Source organism: Sceloporus occidentalis, unplaced genomic scaffold, assembly GCF_023333645.1.
Source record: "Sceloporus occidentalis isolate IW3139 unplaced genomic scaffold, rSceOcc1.0.p SCAF_2, whole genome shotgun sequence".
Classification (NCBI taxonomy): domain Eukaryota; kingdom Metazoa; phylum Chordata; class Lepidosauria; order Squamata; family Phrynosomatidae; genus Sceloporus; species Sceloporus occidentalis.
This window is the reverse complement of record NW_028316982.1, coordinates 5,313,024-5,327,658: the sequence shown is the minus strand read 5'-3', so window position 1 is coordinate 5,327,658 and position 14,635 is coordinate 5,313,024. Positions and strand designations below refer to the sequence as shown.

The following is a 14,635-nucleotide window of genomic DNA, read 5'->3' as shown; positions in this document are numbered from 1 at the left end:
TCTGACAAATAAGATCTGAACCAATCAAGAAGATGGTTTGAGAACCCAAGGTCAGAAAGTATATCAACTAAAAGACAGTTATCAACGGTGTCAAAGGCCGCAGACAAATCAAGAAGAACAAGGAACAGAATAAAGGCCAGTAAAAGACTGTTTGAGATCTTTGTGAGGGCTGTCTCTGTAGAGAGCCGTGGGGGAAAACCAGACTGAAAGGGATCTAGAATGGAGTTGGTTTCGAGAAACTAAAGACAGTGAGAATAAACCACCCGTTCCAAAACCTTAGAAAGAAAAGGAAGAAGAGAAATTGGACGACAGCTGGACAAAGAAGAAGGGTCAAGAGAAGATTTTTTCAGAATTGGGGAAACTCGTTAAATGAAAAGTGAGGAGAGGGACGATGGAGTCTTGCTCTTCCCAGGAGGCTCGGGCAAAAGCTAAATGTTGCAGCGTCTCCTAGGCTTCCTGTTTTTCTTCATGCATAACTTTCTCCATCTTGACAACACTTTTGATGTTGCCTGGCTGCATGCGTCCCAGTTTTTATTTGCAAAATGTTAGACTTTGGGGGGGGGGGAGTCAGTGATTGAGGGATGGGTCACGGATTCAGAAGGAATGGACCAAAGAGGAAAAGAGGAGGAGTGTTCCAGGTAAAGGTTATCTAGGCCTGCAAGGAGGTCCTCAACTTGGAGAATATGTGAATGGTGGAAAGAGTTGGGATTCAAATCAGGAGAGAAGGGAAAAACCAGTGACATCCTTCCAAGAGTAGCCTTGGGTGCATCTACACTGTCAACATAACGTAGTTTGACACCATTTTAACTGGCACTTCTCCATTCTACAGAATAAAATAAAATTGTTGTTTTGTGAGGTGCCATCACTCTGGCAGAGAAGGCTAAAGAATACAAATCCCAGGATTCCATAGGACAGAACTACAGCACATAAAGTGGTGTCAATGCACTCTTGGTATACATAAATACTGGACGTCTCCCTCTCTGGAAAACAAGGAGTGTTAGTCCAAGAAAGATGAAATCATCATTAGGATTTATATTTCGTCTATCTATCTATGGCTTATGTTTCTCCCTGAACTGAGACTCCTAGAATCACGGAAGGGCTCCCAGAGGCCATCTAATCCAACCCTGAGAGACCAGATATAGAAATATCAACCATCCCTGAAACCATCCAAACGTGGCACCAAAAGCTCCCAGGGAGGGCCAGTCTACTCCTTTCTGAGAGAGGCCTTTCCATTGTCAACTTTCTCTTCCTGGGGTTGCCAAAGTGAAAACCGGACAGAGCTCCTATTCCTTCAATGGTTGTGCTGAAGAGGGGATTTTGGAAGCATTGCTTATTCTTTGGTTGAAATCTCTCTGCTATACAACAATTGATGTTACAGGAGATGTCATCAGTTTTCAGCCTGGCATCCTTGGCTATTTTTAATGTTTAGGTGGAATCTCTTGTCTTTGAACCTCTTGGTTTGTGTTCTCATAGTCTTTGGAGCAACAGAAGATAAAGTTGCTTCCTTTTCCATGACACCCTTTCAGATATTCACACCATCTCTTCGTCTTCTCCAAGCTTAAAATTCTATAAGTCTTGGGGGTTTCCAAACTAAACCATCTTGGGGCTACTCAACATATGAAAGGCTCTAAGAGTCCTAGTAGGCCACAAGCTGAACATGAGTCAACAGTGAGATGCAGCAGCCAAAATGGGCAATGCAATTAATCAATAAAAACATAGTATCTAGATCAAGGGAAGTATTAATACCACTCTATTCTACTTTGGTCTAATCCCACCTGGAATACTGTGTCCAGTTCTGGGGAACACAATTCAGAAAGAATGTCAACAAGCTGGAGCGTGTTCAAAAGAGGGCGACTAAAATGAAGAACAGCTTAGGGAGCTGGGTCTGTTTAGTCTGGAGAAGAGAAGGTTAAGAGGTGATATGATAGCCCTGTTTAAATAATTGAAGAGATGTTATAGTGAGGCTGGAGCAAGCTTGTTTTCTGCTGCTCCAAAGAATAAGACACAGAGTAATGGATGCAAGCTACAGGAAAAGAGATTCCTGACAGGAAGAGCTGTTTGAAAGCTATTTATATGGTTTCTCCCCCATGTGGGTTCTTTGATGTGAAGTAAGGCTATACCTCCAGCTGAAACTCATTCCACATTCCCTGCATTTGTATGGTTTTTCCCCGTGTGGATTACTTGATGTGAGTAAAGATCTCCACTCCGGCTGAAGCTCTTTCCACATTCCATGCATTTGTATGGTTTCGCCCCTGTGTGGGTTCTCTGGTGGCTAGTCAGATTTCCACTCTGGCTGAAGCTCTTTCCACATTCCATGCATTTGTATGGTTTCTCCCCTGTGTGGGTTCTCTGGTGGCTAGTCAGTTCTCCACTCTGGCTGAAGCTCTTTCCACATTCCATGCATTTGTATGGTTTCTCCCCTGTGTGGGTTCTTTGATGTGAAGTAAGGCTATACCTCCGGCTGAAACTCATTCCACATTCCCTGCACTTGTATGGTTTTTCCCCTGTGTGGGTTCTCTGGTGGTAGGTCAAATGTCCACTGTAGCTAAAACTCTTTCCACATTCCATGCATTTATATGGTTTCTCCCCTGTGTGGGTTCTCTGATGTGAAGTAAGGCTATTGCTCTGTCTGAAGCTCTGTCCACACTCAATGCATTTGTATGGTTTCTCCCCTGTGTGGGTTCTTTGATGAGAAGTAAGGATATTGCTCCGGCTGAAGCTCATTCCACAGTCCCTGCATTTGTATGGTTTCTCCCCTGTGTGGGTTCTCTGGTGGTAGGTCAGAGCTCCTTTTTGTCTAAAGCTCTTTCCACATTCCATACATTTGTATGGTTTCTCCCCTGTGTGGGTTCTCTGGTGGTAGGTCAGAGCTCCTTTTTGTCTAAAGCTCTTTCCACATTCCATGCATTTGTACAGTTTTTCCCCTGTGTGGGTTCTCTGGTGGCTAGTCAGAACTCCACTCTGACTGAAGCTCTTTCCACACTCCATGCATTTGTATGGTTTCTCCCCTGTGTGGATTACTTGATGTGAGTAAAGATGTCCACTCCGTCTGAAGCTCTTTCCACATTCCATGCATTTGTATGGTTTCTTCCCTGTGTGGATTCTTTGATGTGAAGTAAGGCTACTGCTCTGGCTGAAGCTCTGTCCACACTCCATGCATTGGTATGGTTTCTCCCCTGTGTGGGTTCTTTGATGTGAAGTAAGGATATCGCTCCGGCTGAAGATCATCCCACACTCTCTGCATTTGTATGGTTTCACCCCTGTGTGGGTTCTCTGGTGGTTAGTCAGAGCTCCTTTTTGTCTAAAGCTCTTTCCACATTCCATGCATTTGTACGGTTTCTCCCCTGTGTGGGTTCTCTGGTGGTAGGTCAGAGCTCCTTTTTGTCTAAAGCTCTTTCCACATTCCATGCATTTATGTGGTTTTTCCCCTGTGTGGGTGCTTTGATGAGAACTTAGATGTCCACTCTGATTGAACCTCTTTCCACATTCCATGCATTTGTATGGTTTCTCCCCTGTGTGAGTTCTTTGATGTGAAGTAAGGCTAGTGCTCCGGCTGAAGCTCATTCCACATTGCATGCATTTGTATGGTTTCTCCCCTGTGTGGGTTCTATGGTGCTTAGTCAGATCTCCATTGAAGCTGAAGCTCTTCCCACATTCTATGCATTTGTATGGTTTTAACCCTGTGTGGGTTCTTAGATGTACTGTAAGAGCATCTCTCTTAATGAATCTTTTCCCACACTCCATGCATTTATGTGGTTTCTCTCCCATGTGGGTATTTTGATGTGAATGCAGATGTGGCCTCTGCTTAGGGTGCTTTCCACATTCCATCCATTCAGATGGTGTCACCTCTGCATGGAGTCTGCAATGTACGTTTAAGTGGTATTTAGACTGGAATGATTTTCTGCAGACAGAACAGTTGACCTTTTTTCTGCCTTTGTCGGTTTCCTGGGGAGTCAGGAGTTCACTAATGCCCTCCCCCTGGAAAGAAGAGCTCTTCTTCCCATTCTTTGATTGGTTTTCCTTTTGTCTTTTCAATTCCCTTTGACTCCCAAACTCCTCTTTCTCCTCAACGATCTTGGATGTTTTCCATGACACCACAGAGGGCTCCACAAAATCCTCCTTCTGATCATTCCATGCTTAAGAAAGAAGGAGAAGATCCCTTTTAGAGGTGAACACAGAAAAAGATTATCTCATTGGGTTAAAGGTGGAATACTTCTTACCTGGAAAGGCCGCGTTCCCATCATCCTCCATCTTGACTTTCTTCTAGAGAGCCCTAGGGCCCTGATCTACGAACACAGAGATGGAGGAATAGCAAAATAAGCACTCAGCAAATACAAATGGGAAACCATTCAGAGTCAGGGGCTTTCCCAGCAGATAATGATCCCCAATTAGCAGACATTGATCCTCTTTTGCATTAGCCTCCCAGGCTGAGGCCAGCCATCAGCACAGAACAAGACACATGCAAATCACTCCTGCATTCCAGGCTCACACAGTATATATACACCCAATTTTTTCCAGGCAAAGCATTCTCTGAAGATGCCAGCCACAGATTCCGCTGGCGAAACGTCAGGAAGAAACTTTTCTGGTACATGGCCACATAGCCCGAAAAACCCACAAAAAACTATGGATGCCAGCCATGAAAGCCTTCAACTTTACACTTCTAGATCCCTTTCACACAAATAAGGCTCCTTAAGCCAGGCATCCCCCATCCTAAACTATGCATTTCATTTTTTTCTTCCTAAGTGCAGTATCTTGCATTTCCCCATGCTTAAGTTCATTTTGTTAGTTTTGGCCCAGCTTTCTAATCTATTGAGGTCATTTTGACTTTTGGCCATTTCCTGCCATTTTTCTTCTTCATTGCAACTGTTTTAAACTGTGCCTTCAATATTTCCAATATATATTTAAATATATATTTAGTATACATCTAGTATATATCTCCAGTATATATATATTCAGTATACAGGATGTTCAGAAGCTGAAATCACTAAGCCCTATGAGGAAAGGCTGAGGGAGCTGGGTAGGTTTAAGCCCAGAGGAAAGGCTCCCCCTCCAACTTAGATGATGATGATGATGATGATGATGATGATGATGATGATGATGATTAAGCCCAGAGGCAGAAGAAAGACCCTCCCTCCATCTTAACTGCTTCCATCTTGGCCTCGGAGGGAGAGAAGGAGAGGTAAGCACAACTCTATCATGTACCTTGGCACATAACCAGAAAAGTAGAAGAGATTGCAAAAAATATATGGAATGCATGTTCACAAAAACATGCCTCAAGTTCTATCGCATTAAAAACAGGGAGAAATGTAAGGTACTGCACTTAGGGTGGAAAAATGAAATGCACAGACATAGGATGGGGGACACCTGGCTTAAGGAGACAACATGTGAAAGGGATCTAGGAGTCCAAGTAGACCACAAGTTGAACATGAGTCAACAGTGCGATGCAACAGCTAACAAGGCCAATGCGATTTTAGGCTGCATCAATAGAAGTATAGTGTCTAGATCAAGGTAAGTAATAGTGCCACTGTATTCTTCTTTGGTCAGACCCCATCTGGAATATTGTGTCCAGTTCTGGGCACCACAATTTCCACTGTTCCACTGTCAAACAGCCCTTACTGTCAAGAAGTTACACCTAATGTTGAGGTGGAATGTCTTTTCCTGTGACTTGCATCATTGTGTCCTAGTCTCTGGAGCAGCAGAAAACAAGCTTGCTCCCTCCTCAATATGACATCCCTTCAAATATTTAAACAGGGCTATCCTATCACCTCTTAACCTTCTCTTCTCCAGTCTAAAGATCCCCAGCTCCCTCAGACGTTCCTCATAGGGCTTTATGGTTTCCAGATCCTTCACCATTTAAGCTGTCCCTCTTTGGGCAAGCTCCAGTTTCTCAACATCCTTTTTGAATTGATCCTGCTCTGATCAATTTCTGTCATGATAAAGCGAGGCAAACACCAAAACCCCCCGTTTTTCCATGCACTAGTTTCTGAACCAGAAAGGGGCTCTTGGGGGTCTTCCCTCGTCTCTCTCAGGGGCTGGTTACCTTTCTGTATGGCCAGCCTGGGACTGAGAGCGGCCAGAGGAAGGCCATGGGGCAGAAAGGAGGAGGTCTTGGGGGTCCCCTGCTTCTCTCTCGAGGGCCAGATACCTTTCTGGAGCTGCTGGTGTTCTTCCATCTCTCTCTGGAGCTTCTTCCTCAGGGTCTCCTTTGCCATCCCCTTCCCTCTTTCTCTCTGTCTGTCTGGAGTGGTTTCCTCTGGGGAGGAAGAAGGGAAGGAGGCAGGTCAGGAAAGAGCCAAAGGGGGCCCAGGAGCTGGATCGGACCCTGAAAGGGGTCTGGAAAAGAGAGCCCCTCATTCCTCCAGGATCAGGGGCCCCAGTCGCACCCCTCCAGTCAGTCATTCATTTTTGGGGGCGCAGGGGCTTCCCCTGCAATTCCTCCCCCCAAGGACTCCCCTTCACCCGCTTCGTGCCAAGCATCCCCTGCGCATGGGCCCCATTGGCCCCCACATCCCCCACTGGCCTGAGGTCCCTTTCACTGCCTTGGCCCTCTGTCCTATGGAAGCCAGGGATCTGTAGTTTGTGAGGCCTTGGGATTCTCTGGCCCAGTTCCCTGGGAGCTCTACCAGGGGACCCTAAGTCCCTCCCAAGATCCCACGGGGGATTCTGGGGGCTGCAGCCCAAGAGGGAGCCTGGGTCTTGGTACCGAAGGGATGGCAATCTCTACCGAGGCCTCTCCCCAAATCTTTCCCATCCCATCCTCCTCCTGCTGCTGCTGCTGCTGCTCCCCCCCCCCCAAATGCCCAGAAGGAAAGGAGCAGGGAACCCAGCGCAGCCCACTCGCCTCCTGCTCCTCCTCTTCCTCTTTGGACCACCGGAAGTGCCCCTCCCCCCGGAGCCCGCCAGAGGGAAGGGAGGGGCGGAGCCAAGGGCAATGACGTCGTCAAGGCGCCTCACTTCCGCCCGGTCACAAAATGGCGGCCCCCATGTAGCTCCCCAAAGGAAGGAAGGAAGGAGACTCTATGGTCGAGAGCAAGAGTTGTTAAAAAGGCCGCGGAGGAGGAGGGCCTGGAATTCTATAGAGATATCATCCAGAGACGTTTAATACATACAGACACATGCCCCCCTTTGGATATAAAAGTTCATATACTGTGTATATATATATATATATATATACACACACACACACATATATATAAGTGCAGAGGCAGACCTCCCTCGAGCACAGAGTGCAGGGAACACTGCTATATCCTCTGGCGACTACATCTCCCAGAACCCCCCGCGGCAAGCATGGCCAGCCTCCTTGCTGCCAAGAGGGAGGTAGACCAGGATACCCAAAGGCACCATCTAGGACCCACGCTGTTCTGGTCGTCTACCCATCTCCTTCACAACGCCCAAAGGTACCCGAGTGCCACCTGGCAATGCAGTGGCTCCCAGGAGTTTCTCATGGCATGCCAAATTGCCAATGGCATCCCAGCCAGCCCAGCTCCCTTGCTCCTTCCAAGCAGATGGACTGGTCCCTCTCAGGTCCAGAGAGGCAGGTAGTGCACACCAGAAGGCAATCCCTTTGCACAAGGCACCAGGTGACACCCCCGTTTGAGGTGCCACCCAGTGAGGTCCACACACCCCTAATGATGCCCTGGACCTGGATTGGATCCCTTATGATGAGTCCAGAGGCAGGCCCTGGTAATGTTATAAGGCAGTTGATGCAAGTGGCAGCCCCTGGTGTTGTCATGAAGCATGTTATATTCAGCACCAACCTCAGTTGCACAGAGTGTGTCATTCAATTGAGGAACACACAAACATACACACACTTTTCAAGACAGTGCTCTCACCCGAGATTCCTCCTCTTTGTCCTGAGGAACGGAGGTGGCGTTTGAGACCCTGAGATCTAGGGACCCCAGCTGTACAGCAATGGTTCATGTATGAATCTGTCTTAGTTTGCTAACTAATAGGAGCATCCAGTCAGTGCCTCACAAACTGATGAAAACCCAAATCAGCGGCACACCCAAAAAAGAGCCATTCTGCCTCATCAGATTTGTACCTCAAAATGGGCATCCCTAGAAAACTGGGTGTCTCCCATTTTCAACAAGATTGCCTGAGAAACATTGTCATTTCAAGACAATTAAACCCATTGTGTGCATTTTTCCAGCTGCACATTCCAAGTTTTCAAACTGCACATTTCTTCACAACTGCACTTGTTTTTGTCCACATGCACCCTTTAAAAAAAGGACCCCTGACTTTTAGAATGACACCAAGCTCTGTGCTGCAGACAGGCCTGCCATCAATTGACAGAGCTGAATGAAAATATTTTGCTTTCTGAGGCAAATGACAATACAAGCCACCCCTTGCGTTCCATGGACAGAAAGTGACTGGGTGGCAGTTGAAGCTTGCGTCAGCATTGGGGGCCACTGTCCTCCATGGCACCTGAAGTCAGCACAGGGCAGCCTTTGGAGAGTACATCACTTTCTCCAAATACCCCCCCCCCCAAATCCCCAAAAGTTAAGAGATGACATGATAGCCATGTTTAAATATCTGAAGGGATGTCAAATTGAGGATGGAGCATGCTTGTTTTCTGCTGCTCCAGAGACTAGGACAAGGAACAATAGATGCAAGCTACAGGGAAAGAGGTGCTACCTAAGCATTAGGAAGAACTTTCTGAAGGTAAGACCTGTTTGACCGTGAAAGACGCTGCTTCGGAGTCTCCTTCTTTGGAGGTTTTTAAACCGAGGCTGGATGTCCATTTGTCAGGGATGCTTTGATTGTGTCTGCCTACATGGCAGAAGAGGGTAGTTTTTCCTTCTACCAGGAGGACCCTTGAGGTCTCTTCCAACTCTTGACTTCTATGATTCTATCCTGTTGCCACCTCACAGCATCTGCTGTCCGAGGCAAGTGCCTCACTGTGACTAAGGGTAGCTCTGCTCCTGGCCATTGATTGATTGAAGTATTTGTATAGGTCCTCTCAACCCACAAGGACCCCTGGGGTGATGTATACACTTGTCCCTCCACATTCGCTGAGGTTAGGAGCACAGGGCCCCCGTGTGCCTAGATATTCCTAGAGAGGACATATTAACAGATTTCATGAATAATCAAATCCCCAAAAATCAAAGCTGTGAATATGGAGGGATGTGTGTAATTCATAAAGACACTTAAAATTTCCAGTATGCGGAATGTGGATGCTTTTAAAACATACTGGACCCAGCCATTAAGACTAATTCTAAACTCAACCATTAAAGCAGCCCAAGCAGCCACCCCAGTCTCAAGATCTCAAGATCAGGCTGTTCTCAATCCACTGGCAGCTGCTGTGAGTCCTTGAGATTCAGGTTGTTCTTTCTACCAGGATGTCCATACTCTTTGTGTCTGTGCATTTATTTTGGATTCTTGTCTTCTGCTCAATGTCTTACGTTTTACCTCTCTGCCTTGGCAGTTTTCTGTTGCTGAAAACTGAGTCCAAAGTGCAAAAGGCCTTTGTCCCCAATAAACTCTCCAGGAGAGCAGGAGAAGACAAGAGTAGGTAGAATCCCGCCCTTCCCAGGAGTCTTGAGCAAAGGCAAACTACTGCAGCCTCTCCTAGCAATTCTGGTCAATCCACTGTCCACCTACTTGTTCACCTGCTTTTAAAATTTCCCACTTTCTCTCTCCCCCTCCCGCTTTCTCCCTTTTTCTCAGCGGACTAAAGTTGCTGCAAACTGAATTCAATGTGTGAACGGAGTTTGGATTCTGTTAGCTCAAATGGGAGAGAGGAGAGGAGGGATCAGACTCCTGCCCTTCCCAGTAGGCTTGGGCAAAAGCAAACTGCTATAGCCTCTCCTAGTTTGTGCATTCCCCCTCATTATTCACTTGGGCCATCTTGACCACACTGAGTTTTTGCTTGGCTACATGTGTGCTGCTTCTCATCTGTGAAATGTTAGAGGACCCAGTCTGACCTGGACTGGCTTGATTCACCTGTAACAGCTTCCCCTCTTATAACCTGCGCAGAGTCATGGAACCATAGAGTTGGAAGGCTCCCCTGCCCTTGGCCATCTTGTCAAACCCCCTGCTTTCCCTGGCACTTGATGCCTTTAAGGACAAGATGGAAACAAGCAGGCATATTCACAGTTGGTTGCACCATGCTAGTATTCAGCAAAAGCAGTAGTAAAACCACCACATAACTCAATAGGTGTAAATTTACCCTACGGAAGCACAATTTAAGAACCTGACCAACGTCTACATGTTCTTTTTGTGATGTTACAGAAGCAAGACTTTCAAACAAGGACATGGTGCATTACATGCTAATTTGTATAGTACCCATAGAGTATTATTCCTAATGCCCTCGCTGACAAATGGAAGTGGGAACGCTCTTGTATAATCAGTTCAGTTTATTTTGAGTGATATCAGTGTAACATATAAAGTGGCCCCTTATGTCCTGGCTGGAAAAAAAGATTAAAAGTGGGATAAAATGGCCATCAATTGCCATGATCATGGTGAAGTATTAAACTAGTTTTTTAAATTATTATTATTATGGCAATGTAGAAATTTACCTATAACTTGAAAGGTTTTTACCCCTAGGTGCCTCTAGGTGGAAGCATTGGTCAGATCGTGGATGCCCTATCAAAATCCTAACCATAATAGTTATGGAAACTATTTTGATCACAATGGAGACTGCAGTCAAGAAATTAGATGAAGACAAGGATTGGGAAGGGCAGCTATGAAAGAACCGGACAAGATCATAAACTGTAAAGATATAACTCTGAACACGAAAGCAAGGATCTTTCTTACCATTGTTTTCCCCATTGCAATGTAGCCACAGCTTGAAAATATTCAAAAATATATGTAAATTCTGATAGCAAACATTGATTTTGCCATTTTATAGAAGGGACACCATGTTACTATCCATTGTATTTAATGGGACTTGAATATCTACAGAATTTAATATTCATGGGGGCTCCTGGAACCAAACCCCAGTGGATACCAAGGGCCCACTGTAGAACTTAGTATGCAAAGGGATCTTGATGCACCTTTGAGACTTAGGCCCGGTACATGCCGCCAAGAAGTGGCATCCAGCGGCGATTCTAGGGTTAGGGGCTGTGCACCAACCACATGGTCCCTAACCCTAGGATGTCACAGCATTGTCGTAATGGCGACATCCCCTCCATATGAGGGCTGCCATCATGACGTAAGCGACGCACGCACAGCATATAGGCGTCACTGTGTGTCACTTACATCATGAGTGTGCCAATGGTGCACTCATGACATCCGCTTGATGTCTGAAGAAGAACCCAGTTTTTCCGGGTTCTTTTTGGGGCGGAGGGATGCTGCACAGTTTGGCTGCTGTGGCATCCCTCCGGAAAACAACTGTTCACCTCCAGCCTGCCCTTTCGTGGTGGTATGTACTGGGTATAACTGTGCAAAAGAAGTTGTAGCATAAGTTTTCATAGATATGGTCTACTTCCTCAGAAGCTGTTCACTCCATGCATCTGAGGAAGTAGACCAAGTCTGTGAAAGCTTATGCCACAACTTCATTTGCTCAGTTAGTCTCAAAGGTGTTACAAAACCCCTTTGCACACTGATTTTCCAGAACAACATGGCTATGTCTCTGAGAAATAGAACTTGAAAGGCTTATTATCACATCAGTCACTTGAGAAAGCAAAATACTTCACCTTGCTATTCCAGTGTATGACAACATCACAGGCCATGCTGGCTGCGGCATTCTGAGAACTGCAGCCCCAAGATAATCATTCTCGAAGCTCTGGGTTGAATATGGGAGCTTATGGGCACAAAGCCTCTAACGTAGTAGACCACAAGTTGAACATGAGTCAACAGGGTGATACGGCAGCTAAAAAGACCAATGCGATTCTAGGCTGCATCAAAAGAAGTATAGTGTCTATATCCAAGGGAAGTAATAGTGCCACTTTATTCTGCTTTGCTCAGGCTTCACCTGGAATACTGTGTCCAGTTATGGGCACCACAATTCAAGAAGGACATGGACAAGCTGGAGCGTGTCCAAAGGAGGGTGACTAAAATGGTGAAGGGTCTGGAAACCATACCTTATGAGGAAAGACTTAGTGAGATTGGTATGTTCAGAGAAGAGAAGTTTAAGAGGTGATATGAGGATGAAGCAAGCTTGTTTTCTGATGCTCCAGAGACTAGGACATGGAGCAATGGATGCAATAGCTGCTCAAGGGGTGGCATAAGAAAAATCAACCTGCAAATAGAACTAATATGAATAAGAAAGAAGGACAAGCCTCTCTATGTGTGCATGCACAAAATTAAGGATTGACTGGTCCCTGCAAAAGAGTGGTGCTATGTTTTGTGTGGCGTAGTAGTTTGAGTGTTGGCCTGCAAATCTGGAAACCACAGTTCGATTCCCAGCTTGGCCATGAAGCCCACTGGGTGATCTTTCTCAACCTCAGGGGAAGGCAATATCAAACCTCCTCTGAACAAATTTTATCAAGAAAACCCCATGATAGGTTTGCTTTAAGGTCACCATGAGTCAGAAATGACTTGAAGGCACACAACAGTTGAAGGGATGTCATGTCGAGGAGGGAGCAAGCTTGTCTTCTGCTGTTTCAGAGACTAGGACATGGAGCAATGGATGCAAGCTACAGGACAAGAGATTCCACCTCAACATTAGGAGGAACTTCCGGACAGTAAGGGCTGTTTGACAGTGGAACAAACTCCCTCGGAGAGTGGTAGATTCTACCTCCTTGGAGGTCTTTAAACAGAGGCTGGATGGCCATCTGTCGGGATGCTTTGATTGAGAGTTCTTGCACGGCAGAATGGGGTTGGACTGGATGGCCCTTGTGGTCTTTTCCAGCTTATGATTCTATGACTGTTTCTTGGAGGCTATGGTCTTTCCCAGCTTCTCCCCATGCCAAGGCAGAGCTGCTGAACTCAGAGCCCCAAATTTCCCACCACAAGAAGCAGGGTTGTCACAATGGTTCCTGCAAATGTTTAGCAGCACTGAGTCTGACCTCGAAAGCAAGCTGGGGGTCTATGACCTGGGAACAGACTCCACTTGTCTTTAAGGCGCCAGTCGCTTGTGATGGTCCATTGGGCAATGACCTTCTAAAACACCCACCGTATTTAAGTATCTGTGCAGGCTCTGGCGTCATCCTTGATAAGCATGTCTCCAGAAGATATGGCTCTGCCAGGAATCAATTTGTTACTAAAGCAAACTGCACAACATCCAATGCCAGAATGCAGAGGGACTGCTAGGTGGACACAGAAACAAAAACACCTCCCTCCCCCACCAACACATCCATGCCCTGATAGCCTGTTTTCAGTGCCAGCAAGAGCAAAACATAACATCTAGGCTATGCAATAGTTATAGGAAATTGCAAGGGAGGAGAATACATAGAATCACAGAGTTGGAAGGTATCCCAAGGGTCAATTCTATCTAGTCAATACCCTCCAGGGCAGTAAGCAGTGCTCAGGGGCATATGGCAATGTTCAAGGGCTATTACTCCCAAGAGATGGCCACCCATCTTCTGTTTAAAGATCCCCAATAAAGGAGGGCCTGAATACCCAAAAAGACACTTGATTCCATCTGGCCTTAGAAGCTAAGCAAGGTCAGACCTGGTCAGTACAATGGATGGGACACTGCCAATGAATCCCAGGTGCTGGAGGCTGTATTTCAGAAGAAGGAACTGGCAAAACCACCTCTGAAGACTCCTTGCCTATGAAAACCCTACAAAATTCATGGGGGGTCACTATGAATTGACAGGAGACTTGAAGACACATAGATATTTACATAGGGCTAAATACCCCAAAGGCACCAGATCCCATCTAATCCTAGAACTTAAGCAGAGTCAGACCTAGTCAGTACTTGGATGGGACACTGCCAACAAATCCCAGGTGCTGGAGGCTACTTTTCATAGGAAGGAACTGGCACAACTGCATGTTCCTTGCCGAAGAAAACCCTATGAAATTCATGGGGTCTCCATGAGTCAACAGGTGACTTGAAGGCACATCGCCATCACCATCTTCCAAGGAGTCTGCTCCATAGTCAAACAATACCTCAAGTTCTTCCTAATGGTTAGGTTTGAAATATGTTTTATTTAGTGTTTTAAACTGCTGGTTAATCATGTTTTTTAAAAATATGTTCTTAAAATATGTTTTTTAAAATAATAATGACAGCCAGCATGGTGTAGTGTTTTGGGTATAGAACTGGCACTCTGGGAGACCTGCATTAAAGTTAAAGATGAATTCATTTTTAATGCAGATCTCCCAAGAGTGCCAGTTCAAACCCAAATCATTATACCATGCTGGCTGCCACTGACTCTCATTTTCAACCAAGAAGCAAATAATAGAGCCAGTGTGGCACAGTGGTGTGAGTGTTGGTCTGCAACTCTGGAGACCAGGGTTCAATTCCCAGCTTGGCCATGAAACTCACTGGGTGACCTTGGGCAAGTCACACTCTCACAGCCTCAAGGGAAGGCAATGGCAAACCTCCTCTGAACAAATCTTGCCAGGAAAACCCCATGATAGATTCACCTGAGGGTCACCATAAGTCGGAAACAACCTGGAGGCACACAACAACAACCAACCCCATAGCCTTACAACTCCAATATACCTGTGGCTGCCCTTCCAGCACCATCACTGCTGGAAACAATGTACTGATACTTTTTTGTGGGTTTTGTAGGCTATGTGGCCATGT

General features: G+C 46.0%; 1 pseudogene across 1 annotated transcript; it reads right to left on the bottom strand.

Annotated features, from left to right (window-relative positions):
- Positions 1-2,069: 2,069 nt before the first annotated feature.
- Positions 2,070-6,745, bottom strand: LOC149317908 (uncharacterized; annotated as a pseudogene). Its single transcript, XR_016279943.1, has 3 exons — positions 6,146-6,745; positions 4,221-4,286; positions 2,070-4,136 (listed from the first exon to the last, which is right to left on the bottom strand). The product of XR_016279943.1 is annotated as an uncharacterized LOC149317908 (transcript).
- Between the last annotated feature and the right edge of the window lie 7,890 nt (positions 6,746-14,635).